The 12652-nt window shown below is 48.1% G+C and overlaps 1 protein-coding gene across 3 annotated transcripts in view; it reads left to right on the top strand.

Moving 5' to 3' along the window:
* The window catches only part of NACC2 (NACC family member 2), a 94865-nt gene that overhangs the window by 12780 nt on the left and 69433 nt on the right, over nt 1-12652 (top strand). The window lies entirely within an intron of this gene.

Below are 12652 nucleotides of genomic sequence, written 5' to 3'. Positions count from 1 at the left end.
GAAAACGAGCTCCTGATTTCTCAATACAAATGTGATTGAGAAAAGTCAGTAATATTCAGACATGTAGATTGAATTAAAGCAGCAGGGAGAGTTTTCACTAACACGGGAAATTTTCAGGCTCTCCTTTTGTGTCTGGTTAGATAACTCAATATTTAAAAATCAACCCAAATTAGATAAATAAGCTGGAAGTCATAGTTAGCATTCGTCAAGCAACTTAGGCTGGATGTTCCGGCCCTGCCTGGCTCCACCTCTAGCTGCAGGGTTTCCCTGTTATGAACGGGTGAATTCTAATCCTTGTTGATTCCCTGCTGCAGAGAAATGGATTTATCCGGAGTTTTCTGCCTTGAGAAGGAGCCCTGGGTGCAGGGGCAGGGGCGCCCTGGGGCGGGTGTGATGTGCCATGTGAGTTCCACCCTTCACACCTTCCTCCAGCACCAAATCCTTTATTTCCGCGACACGGAGAACTTTTAACACCCCGAGAGTGGCCCCAGGGTGTGGTTGTGACCTGAAAATCGGGGCAGTGAGGGGTGGCATGAGCTGGCTCTGCTCCCCTGGCATCTCCAGGGCTCAGGATGGGAACTGCAGGGGATCCCTGCTGGACCCGCTGGGTGAATTACAGGCAAAATCTGACTTTTTATTTTTTAAACACTGCAAGGAAGGCTGAACCAGAGTAGGGAGGTGTTTTATTCTGAACAGTGTGGCGGAAAAGAATCCTTTTATCTTCTGGGTTCCTTTGTTTCCGGAATGTTTTGCGGCACGGACTCGTAGCAGAGCGGTGTTAAGCACATTCCTGCAAATCTCTTTCTGGTAGCCTCTGGAAAAAGGGGGATGCTGCCAAAATCAAATCAAATATTTGGCTCTAAACTCCTTTTTATTTTTCTTTCAAAGGATGACTCTTTATTACTTTTTTTGGGGTTTTTTTTTTGTATTTCTTAGAAGAGCATTTGTAGTGTTCATCACAGGAGAACTGTTCCTGTTCATCACAGAACTTCTCCTGTTGTTCCAGGAGAAGCTGTGGCTGCCCCTGGATCCCTGGAAATGTTCAATGCCAGGGCTTGGAGCACCCTGGGACAGCGGAAGGGGTCCCTGCCCATGGCTTTGATCAGTTTTTGATGTCCCTTCCAACCCAAACCACTCCAGGATTCTGTGATTCCCATTGTTCCCCCCCTTTTCGCAATTAATCTCATTTTAAGCTGTGATCACCAGCCTTTTGCCCTCTGCTGCCCTTCTGCAGGTTTTCCATCCCCACCTGCCTCATCCAGCCCTGCTCTTAGCACCAGGCATTAATAAAACCAAAGCAGAGGCCAGCGTGATCATCCCCTGCCTCAGCCTGCTGCAGGGAAACCCTTCCCCACAGAGGGAAAATTGCAAGTGGTTATGGAAATTATGGGGCAGGGAAGGAATAGCATTCCAGCCTGGTTTAATTTGTGAGTGGATGTCCTGGAAATAAGGTACAGCAATGCATAGCACAGGTTGTTCCAACGTGGATGTTGGGCTTGCCCTTGTGTGAGCGTGATGCTGCCTCATGATGTGGGAGCAGATATTATAACCTTGAAGAATCTTGTAGGACATAAAAGTTTTAATTAAAAAATCCAGCTTGGTTGAGGGTATTTTGGTTTAGTATGAATGTCTTCATTTCTTTTGAAAAAAGAATTAAATGAAACCCTTAGTATTCATTTTTTTTTCTTTTTTTTTTGATTCCTGCATATTTATTCTTGAAGTTGAAGCATTAGAAAATAATTGAGTAAAACAAAATCCACAAGGCTTCAAATTACCTCTAGCTTAATGTTTTATTTAAAAGGTTTGCTAACTGACATTCTTTATAATGAATTAGGTCACGCGGCTCCGAGGAGTGTTGTCGGTTTTCTTTTTTACATTTAAATTTGAGGCTGCTTCCCTTGAAACTTGGGCTCTGCTGCCAGAGCTGTGACTCCCTGGCTCAGGGAATCTCACTCTAATTATTCTCAATCACACCAGTGCAAATGAATATATCCATGTTTGGAGGGTGGCAGCGGTGTTGTCATGGCAATCTCGGGAAGGTCATGAGAAACTCATGGATATTGTTCTCTGCCCCTCCTGGGAGGCTCCACCTTCGCAGCACTTGGGCTGTGGGGAAGGACTTTGGGGCAGGATCTCCTTGGGGTTGGCTTGGAAGGGTTTGCTGGTTCCTGCTGGGGTGGTGGAGGGTTTGTGGCTCGCTGCTCGTCCTCCTCTGGGCACCACATCCTGAGTGAGGCTTGTTCTGGAATGTTCTGGGATCCTCCCGAACCTCAGGGGCAGCAGAAGGACCTTGGGGTTGGTGCTGGTTAATGGGCTCAGTGTGCTGGGGTGGGCTTTGGGTTTGGTTTTGTTGGGAGAGCTTCGCTTGTATCACTTAAAACTTACTTTAAACTTTCTTACGCTTGTTGGCTTTGTAACTTAAAAAAGCCCCAAACCCCAAATAATGACGAGCCCCAAACTGCAAATAATAACAAGCCCCAAATAATAACAAGCCCCAAAACAACAACAAAACACCCAACTTTGTTTTTCTTTAAGGCCGCATTGGGTGGAGCAACCTGGTCTAGTGGAAGGTTCCCTGTCCATGGCAGCTCTGATATTTTATAAATATCTGGTGTGGAAGGAAAAGGGATTCACTGAAATTGGAATTCACTGAAACTGGAATTCACTAAAATTGGAATTCACTAAAATTGGTGTTTTGCAAGTCTTGGTTGAGGCGGTCCGTGTAGTTGTGGTTTTATGGTTTTGTATTTCTAAATTCTTTTTTGCTTAAAAAAAAATACCGAAAGAAAACTTAACCAGAAATAAATGCTATTGATAGAGAGCCACCAAAGCATTTTAATTTGAAATAAATCCATGTTAAAACTGTAATTATTTTGCTAACCCAAGGCATAGGTACCTATATGTGTGTATATATATACACCCCTGCCTCTTTGAGCCTTCAGACAGCTTTAGCACGTTCCTGTGCCAGTTTTTTTTTGTGCAGATGGCTTGGTCTGAAAGATCTGACACTATTTAATGATTGATACCAATATTCCACAAAAAAAACCCCAAAACTAAAAGAAAATCTTGCACTTTGCTGGCTGCAGAGGAGCCGTGGCCGTGCCCGCAGGGTGTCGGGTGAGTCTCCTGCATTATTTGTGTTATCTGCCCTTAATTGCTTCTGCTTGCTGACTCTTTGGAGATGTTGAGCCTCTGTGATCCTGCCCTCTCACACCCAGCGTGTTCTCACGCAGCAGGGGAAGCAAACAGGTTTCCACAGGGTTTTCACCTGGCAGGTGTGCCCTGCTGGCCCATCCCTGCAGGGCCTGGCTTGCACAGCCCCTGCCCTGCCCAGGTGGGTTAAGGGGTTTTCAGTTGGAATTTTGGGGCTTTAAATTGGGATTTTGGGGTTTTCAGTTGGAATTTTGGGGTTTTCAATTGGAATTTTAGGCGGGCAGAGCTGAAGTGCACAGATGAGTTGGTGTTGAAACGCTCAACGGGGCACCAAGCAAGTGGAATTTACAATTAATGACCTGTTTGCATTTAAAAATCATTTCAGTTGACCTTCTGGCTTTCTCATTTCTCTGTGGGATGTCCATTTGCACTTCCAGGGCTCGTGGAATTGCCAAAAACCCTCTGAGCAATTTACCCTGGTCCATTTTACCTTGCCCACCCAACACCTGCAGGAGAGGCCAGTGAGCTGTGAGGGGTAAAACGTGTCTGAAGAGGTTAAAAAAGGCACAGGGGAGCCTTTAACGCTGGGAAAACATTTAACTGCAGCTTCTGCAGTATTTAACAGGGCTTCAAACCCCTCTGATTATCCCTGGCGTTGCCTTTTGTCGATCCTTTGGTTGGCTAACGTGTCCCTTTCAGCTTTGGTGACAATAAAATGTGAGTAAGCAGAAAACTCGAATTTCTGAACGATGGCTCGTGGCAATTTCCTAATTTCCTGAGTGAGCACAGGCTTCTTGGAGTTTCATTCCTGTGCCAGAAAGACTATTTGCTCATACAAAGTTCTTCATTGTAATAGGAAAAAATCAATTTGATTACTTTCATGTCAGCATGCATGTCTAATGGCTTAGAAGTTATTGCAGCCATAAAATATACAGTATCATTTCTCTCTCACTCTGAAATTTGACAGGATTAATATAGTCAGCATGAAATCTTAGTCATAAAGTCGACCATAAGTGATGGTAAAATTAGCTGCTGAAATCGTCTGCTTATGGAAAGCATCTTCTGTTTTTCCTTCAGGGAAAAAATACCAAGGGGCTGCCGTGTGGATGGGAAGGAAGTGTTTGCTCTGATGGGAAGATGTCCATTTTATTTCATCTTCCTGGGTCTGTGATGCCCCTGACAGCCCCAAGTGTGGCTTCAGCACCCATTCATCACTGGTGGGGCTGGGCTTTGTGTGCAAGGAAGGAAATGTTTGCTCTGATGGAAGATGTCCATTTTATTTCATCTTTGTGGGTCTGTGATGTCCCTGTGTGGCTTCAGCACCCGTTCATCGCTGCTGGTGGGGCTGGGCTTTGTGTGCAATGTGAGACACAGTGCAGCTCACACAGGGCCTGCAGAGCACCATCCCTGCAGGGGCTGGGTTTTGGGTTGAAATCAGGGTTTTTGGGGTGTGTGCATTGGCGCTGTGTGTTCCCCAGGGCAGGCTGGAGGGTGCTGCTCTGGTTTATCCCATGCAGAACGAGCCTTGTGGTGGTTCAAAGCTGTTTGTTTTTCCTTGGCTCGGTGAGGTGAGGTGCAGGTGAGGTGGTTTCACCCATGGAATTGAGTGGATGCTCTTCCTCCTGGTGCTGCCACCTTTTTGGTCACCCCTGTCCTGCTCACACTGTCCCCTTGGGAAGTGGCTGAGCACCTTCAGGGGGCACAAAAGGGAGCTCTGAGCTGAAATTGGGAAAGTTAAAGCTGAGTTTCCCTCTGTGAGGCTGCCCTGGGGGGCACAGCAGCCTCTCCTTGCTGCTCACCCAGCTCCAAAGCTGCCCTTGGAGGTGCAGAGGAAGTGCTGGCTTAGGCAGGGGTGTGATCCTGCCCCAGCCCAGCCTCTGAGCTCCTTCTTAATGGTTTTGTGTCATGATGTCTCATTTCAGCTGCACTGGGTGAGGTGCCCGTGCTGCTTTTTCTGCTTATGAGGCTGATCGCAGAAGGAATTAAGGAGCTTGGTATCTTTAATAGCAATGAGCTGCTATCTTTAACACCAACTTTAAAATTAAACCAAGGGAAGGCATCATCCTGCTGATGGACATTCATTGCCCGCTCCAGAAGGTCCCAGAGCTGGGGTTTCTGGCCAGCTTGGCTTTGCAAGGGGAAGTTCCTCCTGCTCCTTGAGCAAACACAAAGTTTTGCTGCTCTGGGGGGGATCAGGGGTCCCTCCCGTTGCCTCCCCCCGGATGTTCCAGCCTGGCTGGGAGCTGTGTCCTGCTGGTCTCACAAGCCCTGCCTGCCTTGGCAGCCCCTGGTGAAAAGTTAATATCTGGTCATTGCTTTTGGCTGCATCTCCAAGGCAACTTCATTCACAGGCAGCCATGCCTGGGTGAGTGACTCCAGCTCCTGTTACATCCCCCAGGAGCTGTTAACCCCTTCAGTGCTGCAGGGACAGGCACAGAGCAGGTGGATGCCAGGAACTCCCAGCCAGTCTGACCTGCTCTGTCTGCTTTCCTTCCCTTTTTCAGCGTGGAGAGAGCAAAGGGCTCGTTGCTGTTTGAGATCCGGCTCGGTGCAGAGAGGGCTTAGACTAAGTTTGTTTCTCCTGGAATTATTTTGCCTGGTTATCCTCTGGCTTGGGCAGAACGTTGCCTTTGGGATCTGCACTTACTGCAGAGTTTCACTGGGGAGAAAGGAGCTTGGCTGCTCTCTGCAACACAGGAACAAATGGAATCTTGCATTTCATGCAGAACCAAGGGAGGATTTCCCCCCATGGGGCAGGTGATGGGGTGACACCACCACGTTCCCAGGTGTGCTCAGGATCCATGAGTTCTGTGCAGGTTAAACATGGACATGTCCTGGTCCCTCCCTGCTGTGCCTATTTCTGTGTGAGCTCTCCAGATTCACATTTGCAGCCTCCAGAGACTGCTTCAATTCTCACCAAAAGATGTAGGAAGGAGGAAAAGGAGCCAAACTCTGGGCTTTTTGCTGTTTGTTTCTCTCACAGCAATGCAGAGAGGTGCTGTTCCAGGAGATGATGATTTGTCCTTAAAATCCTCAGCTCTGGCTGGGATGGATCCTGAAGCAGCAGCCCCAGGAAGGATCCATCTCCAGGGAGGAATGGGGCAGGAGAGGGGCAGAACAAGTCCAGCTCAAACCAGCACCAAGCAAAGCTTGGCTTGAACAGGCTGAACATTGTAAAACCATGGAATTTGGTTTGGAAGAGACCTTAAAGCCTGTCTTGTTCCATCCCTGTTCCAAGGGCCGGGAGCCTTCCAGTGGCCCAGGGTGCTGGGCTGTGCCTCTTCCATTGAGATTTCAGTCCATGCTCCCACCCTGGTGCTCCTTGGAGGCCCTGGAGGGGATTTGGCAGAGGGGACAGGCAGGAAAAGCTCCCTGGGTCTCACTGGACACATCCCTGCAGCCCAGCAGGGATCAAGGTCAGGCTGGCTCGGGGGACAGCTGAGATACACAAACCTGACAATTAAAAATGAGCCCTGGTAATTTTTTAATGCATTTTGGGAGGTGTGTTACGCTCAGGCAGGGAATGGGACACGCTGGGGCTCAGGATGCTGCAGTGGGACAGGGACCTGTGGAAAAGTTCATTAGACATGGCACAGGTGATCCCAAGGTCCTGGGGTGCAGCCTGGGTCCCCTAAACCCTGGCCAAGCTCCCTGCTCCAGGTGCTGCTCTCCCTTCCCAGGCAGCAAAACCTGCTCTTGGACTCCTATGGAGCTGCTACAACTCTCAAATTTTAATAATAGATTACCATTAGTATCAGCCTTATATAATGCACAGCTCATTATTGCTTACTCAGAATAATTTTGCAGCCTCCTTATAGAACCTTGGAACTTTATTTGCTGAGTATAAAATATGCAGAAATGCATGAATAGTTTTAAGACTTGGTACCCTAAACTAATACAGTGTGCTGCCTTTTTTTTTTTTTCCCTGCACCATGATTGAAGTCAAATTAACATATTTACCTTCAGCGCTCCCAGGAGTAGCATTAAAAAATTCAAGAGGTGATTCAGAATAGTCTCCGATTTACTGTGTTTAAAGCTGGATTTCATTCTCACTAAAACCATGCAAACACTTGACTCCCTTTCAGCTTTGCAGCCTCTTTGCTCCCCGTGCAGGTCCTCAGACTCACCAACAGATGGGAGCAATATTATTACCAGTACGTTCCCAAAAGGAAGCTTTTTATTTTATTTTATTGGCTTTTGGGATGGTGGAGAAAGCAGGGGCAGAGAGTAAGGGAGGAAATGAGTTCAAACAAATGGCTCAGAAGTGTGGCTGCTGTTTCAGGCTGGGGTGAGCAGAAGGATGCAGTGTGGTTTCTGTCTTTCCTAGGGCGAATCACGGAGCCTGATTTTGGCTCTATGTTCCCAATTTCCCAGGAAAAAAAGCTGTGTAATTCCAGGATAGGAAATGGAAACTGTTGCTTTATTGCTCAGTAGTTTATTTATTTTTACAAATGACACCTGTGTGCTTTGATTTGTCCCTGCAGCTGTAGGGTGCAGCTCCTATATCTCCAAGGATTTCAGGGGTGCAGGGATGCAAATCCTGCTCCAAAGCCCCCAGGCTGCTCCACCACCATCTCTGTCTTTAAAACATGGAAGTGCTGCAGGAAAACCTTTGACCTGAACACTTTTCCTGCCCCAGGGAATAAATATTCCAGGGAGAGGGTCTGTGAGAGGAAGCTGTGTCTGGTCAGAACCCTCTGAGCAGTGCAAATCTGCACTGGAGAGACTGCACTGGGTTTTTTCCATGCCTGCTGCTAGATTAGGAAGTTGTTTCAGCAGATGTTGTTTCCTAAGAAAATGGGTTAATGCTTGGTGGTTAGAATGGTGTGGCAAAAAAGCTTATTTGTGTGAGGCTTTGGCTAATTGCCTTGCAAGAGTTACAGAGCGTTGCAGCAAATTTCCTGATTTCGCAATCGCCACGGTTCTGGTTTAACTGGCCAGAAAGATTTGCAAAAATACACAAATAAATGGGAATACAGAGGCAAAAATCACTGGCTGGCTTGCTGCAAAAAGCTGGAGGGCCTTGTGAAGAGGTCTTGAGGTGTGAGCAAGTGGCTGAGGCTTGGGACATAGTGGATCATGGGGTTTTATAGAATTGCTAAATGATTTTTTTTTAAAAGGACCTTAAAGCTCATCCTATTCCATTCCCTTTCCACTGTCCCAGGGTGCTCCAAGCCCTGTCCAGCCTGGCCTTGGGCACTTCCAGGGATGGGACACAGTGGGATGTTGCCCAGTGCTGCCTCGGCTCGTGGGACTGGTCCCAGCACACTGATGGAGGTGGGAGCTGCTCTGAGCTGGGATCACAGGGAGGAGTTTCCATCTGCAGGCAGGGATTTGGTAAATTGGGCCAGGAAAATGCAAATCAAGTGTTGCTGTTTCTAAGGGCATCACCATGAAAAGACTTTTACTGCATCAAAAAGCACCACAGCAATGAGCTGGGGGGGACCTGGGGGGCTCCAGGGAAGGGTGGCCACTCCTGCCACCCTGTGCCATGGGTAAAACCCTGTCTGGGATTTGTTAGAATTCCCAGAGCCACGTGCCAGCACAGCTCTGGGCTGGGGGCTGTGGCGTGGGCCAGCTCTGCATCCCCCAGCGCTGCTTAAATCACTAATTCAGTTCTGTCTGAGCAGCAGCCTAAACCAGGAATAAATGGACTTGGCTCCATAAACTTAGCACTTAAATATTTTCCCAGGCAGGGGAAAAAAAAAAAAGCCACCAACATTTGCTTTCCATGCAAAACATATAAATCTTGGCAAAGCTCCCAAAGTTGTGTGTTTAACTGTTCATATCTGTGTGCTTGTAGGAGACAAGTGGTTATTCCCCAGCATAATTATTTTCCTTTTTTAAAAGGAAGCTGGAATGTTTGTGAGGAAGACGTTTTAAGCCAGTGGTGGGGATGAAGGAGAGTGAGGTTGGATGGGGAAAGGAAGCACCTTCCCCTCATTCCCTCTGTGCCAGGACTAACCACAAATGCTGCTTTGACTTGCTGTGTTTTGGGGCTGTTTCTGCTTGTCTGATGAGTTTTAGTCAAACATGGATCTAGTGGTTGGTTTCTTTTTAATCTTACCCCAGTACAAGAGCTGTTAGTGGAGTTTATTTAAAGTTAAAATCGTGGATGCTGCATTAAACTCAGCTCTTCCCAAAGCCCTGCAGCAGGTTGATGCTCCTTTATTTCCTGCTGACCTCACTGTCATTATTCAAGCAGAGATAGATTTATTTTTGTAAAAAATCCCTGTTTTTCAGGAAATCCCCGAGGAGATGCTGAGGAGACCCTTCCCTGAGTGATGCACAGCTGACATTGGCACCACCCTGTACCCATCCTGGGGGTGCAGGTGGCACTGGGGATGGGGACAGGGGATGGAGGACAGGCTCTGTCCTGCCTGGAGGTTGGAAATTTTCCAGCACAATGACCCTCCATGAGCCCTGTGAACACAACAGTGCATGGAAACTGGGGGATAAACCCACTGTGAACACACAGTGCACGGAAACTGGGGGATAAACCCACTGTGAACACACAGTGCATGGAAACTGGGGGATAAACCTACTGTGAACACACAGGCATAGAAACTGGGGGATAAACCCACTGTGAACACACAGTGCACAGAAACTGGGGGATAAACCCACTGTGAACACACAGTGCACAGAAACTGGGGGATAAACCCACTGTGAACACACAGTGCATGGAAACTGGGGGATAAACCCACTGTGAACACACAGGCATAGAATCTGGGGGATAAACCCACTGTGAACACACAGTGCACAGAAACTGGGGGATAAACCTACTGTGAACACACAGTGCATGGAAACTGGGGGATAAACCCACTGTGAACACACAGTGCATGGAAACTGGGGGATAAACCCACTGTGAACACACAGTGCATGGAAACTGGGGGATAAACCCACTGTGAACACACAGTGCATAGAATCTGGGGGATAAACCCACTGTGAACACACAGTGCATGGAAACTGGGGGATAAACCCACTGTGAACACACAGTGCATGGAAACTGGGGGATAAACCCACTGTGAACACACAGTGCACGGAAACTGGGGGATAAACCCACCCAAATCTCCTCTGCAGAGGGAAAAAACCCCAAAACCATTCTGCAGCCTCTCCCCACTGCACTCTGTGCCTTGCTGTCCTTGCAGTCCCTGTTCCAGAGCTGGAGATGTTGAATTTATTTGTGTTCTAACACCTCTTGTGTTTCATAACAGGAATCACTCCTGGGTTTGGCCGGGAGGCAGCGGAGCTCCCTGTAATCCAGGAGTGAATCAAAGCAACTTTTTACAAAACAAGATTCTCTCTCGCTGTTGCAAAAGAGCTTTGGGGAAATCTGGTTTTTGTGGTTAAGGATCTTACTCTTGATGCACAAGGAAAATTATGTGTAGCTTTTATTTGGCCCAAAGGATTCTTACAACATTATCCGTATTTCCTTTAATTTGTGGGATTTCTAGTAAATGGGCTTAAAAATAGGTCTGGGCAAGATGCCAGGGTACATAAGAAGAGCAGAAAAGCTTTGCAGGCTGTGAGCTGCTCGCTTTCACTTCTCCCTGGGTGCAGGCTGGGGGCACGGGGCGGTTGCTCACCTTTTGGGGTTAAATTTAATGATGTCTCTGGAATCCTTTGGAAGTTGATATGGCAGGAAAAAACCTTTTAACTCTTTCTTAGAACTGGTGCAGTGTAGTTGCTGAGCTGGAGTTGAGTCTGGAAAGGGGCAGGATGAGCTGCAGCACCAGGGGAGGGCAAGAATTGGGGAATTCTGGACCCATTCAGTGATGGGATTAAGGGACCCTGGAAAAGCAGCATACAAGCAGGAGCAGAATATGGCAGGATTGTACTAATAACAATTTTTACCCGTGAATATCGAGGTGCTTTGCAGATATAAAGTCTTCTGGTGTCTCTGTGAGCTGGGGGAGGTGGGGTCAGTTCATCTGTGCAGGTGAAAACACCTCAGCCCTGTTTGCCCCAGCGTGCAGCCTCAGCTGATGCCACGCTTTTCCCTACAAGCTGATAAATTTGGTGTTGTTGCTTTTCCCCAAAAGCTGATGAATTTGGCGTTGCTGCTTTTCCCCAAAAGCTGATGAATTTGGCGTTGCTGCTTTTCCCCAAAAGCTGATGAATTTGGTGTTGCTGCTTTTCCCCAAAAGCTGATAAATTGGGTGTTGTTGTGGACCAGTCCTCCAGGGCTGTGGTGGCTGGACTCAAGTCCCAGGAGCCATTACCAGCTCCACACCATTCCCCAGGATCCTTTCTGGGGAAAGCAGGTGAATTTGCTGCAGCTCCCATAAGCAGGGCTGATATTTAGGATGTGTCTGGAGAGAGCACGGGGCTCACAGATGCCAAACCTTTCCCTGGCAGGGGTGGAATGGGGTCCTGAGCCTTTTCCACAGGACTGGTGTCCCACTGAGGGGCAAATCCTGCCTCTGAGGGCTCTTCCGTGTTCCAGGAGAAAACACAGCAGAGAGGAACAGCCTGTGCCGCCTCTGCCTGCTTTTGGTACGTTGTGAGCAGGAATTGTTTGTTTCCTTCTGGACACGGAGCTGCTGAGTGCCAGCACCCCAAAATTTCCCTCATTTCATTCAACCCGGGGAGTGAGCAGCTCCCAGCCCCAGGGCTTTCTCCTTCCCTCTCCCAAACCCAAAGCCCTGACCTCCAGCCAGCCCAATTAGCACAAGTTCAGGTTTGAGCTGATGTTTCAAATTTGCCTCCTTTGCCTGAGATCAGCTTTCCCAGGCACCCCGGAGCAGAAGGCTCCTGATGTTCCTCCAGAGAGCAAGGTTAAATGGGCAGCTGCAGCCCAGCCCCGTGGGAAGGGCAGGGCAGGTTTTTGGGGTGGTTTTGGAGAGATGGGCTGAGTCCCTCACCAGAGCTGGGGCTGGGATGTGTCAGCTCCTCTTTGAGAACAGACAGCGTGAGCCCCTTTGATTTTTCTTTTTAAAAATAATTGGGTTTGTGAGCATGATTGGGGAGGGGGGGAGGTGTGTTTAAAAATTTTTAACTGAGAGCCAGCAAATTTAATATTTTCTGCGTCTTGGCTGTGTTGTGATTTACATTTGATTTTAGGCGTAATTAGAAATGCAAGTGGAGCGCTTTGTGTTTTACCTCTGCTCCAACTATTTATGGCATGATATGCAAATGAAGCAAGCTATGAATATTAAAGATTAGAGTGTGTTACAAAGTATCACTGTCTTTAATGAGTTGGGTAATGGGCACAGGCTCTGGAACATGGAGGGATCGGCGCTGCGTGCCGGCTCTGGTTGCATCCCAGGAGAGCAGGGCTGGGATTTAAAGGCTCTCCAGCCCCTCTCGGCTGCAGTAGGTAGGTGAGATTCCCCAGCGTTCCCATGACAAAGGAGGCTGCAGCTGAGGGCTGCTGATGGATTATTTCAGCGAGGCTCTTGCAGTTCTTGTCTAGGTCAATCCGTTCCGTCTGCGGCAGCGCCGGCGATGGATGCGAGAATATGAAAGCGCTCGCCGACCTTTCAAGGTGCTTTGCAGC

Source organism: Melozone crissalis, unplaced genomic scaffold, assembly GCF_028551555.1.
Source record: "Melozone crissalis strain CALT ecotype California unplaced genomic scaffold, PUWL_Pcris_2 ptg000041l_1, whole genome shotgun sequence".
NCBI lineage: Eukaryota > Metazoa > Chordata > Aves > Passeriformes > Passerellidae > Melozone > Melozone crissalis.
This window is presented reverse-complemented; position numbering and strand designations above follow the sequence as displayed.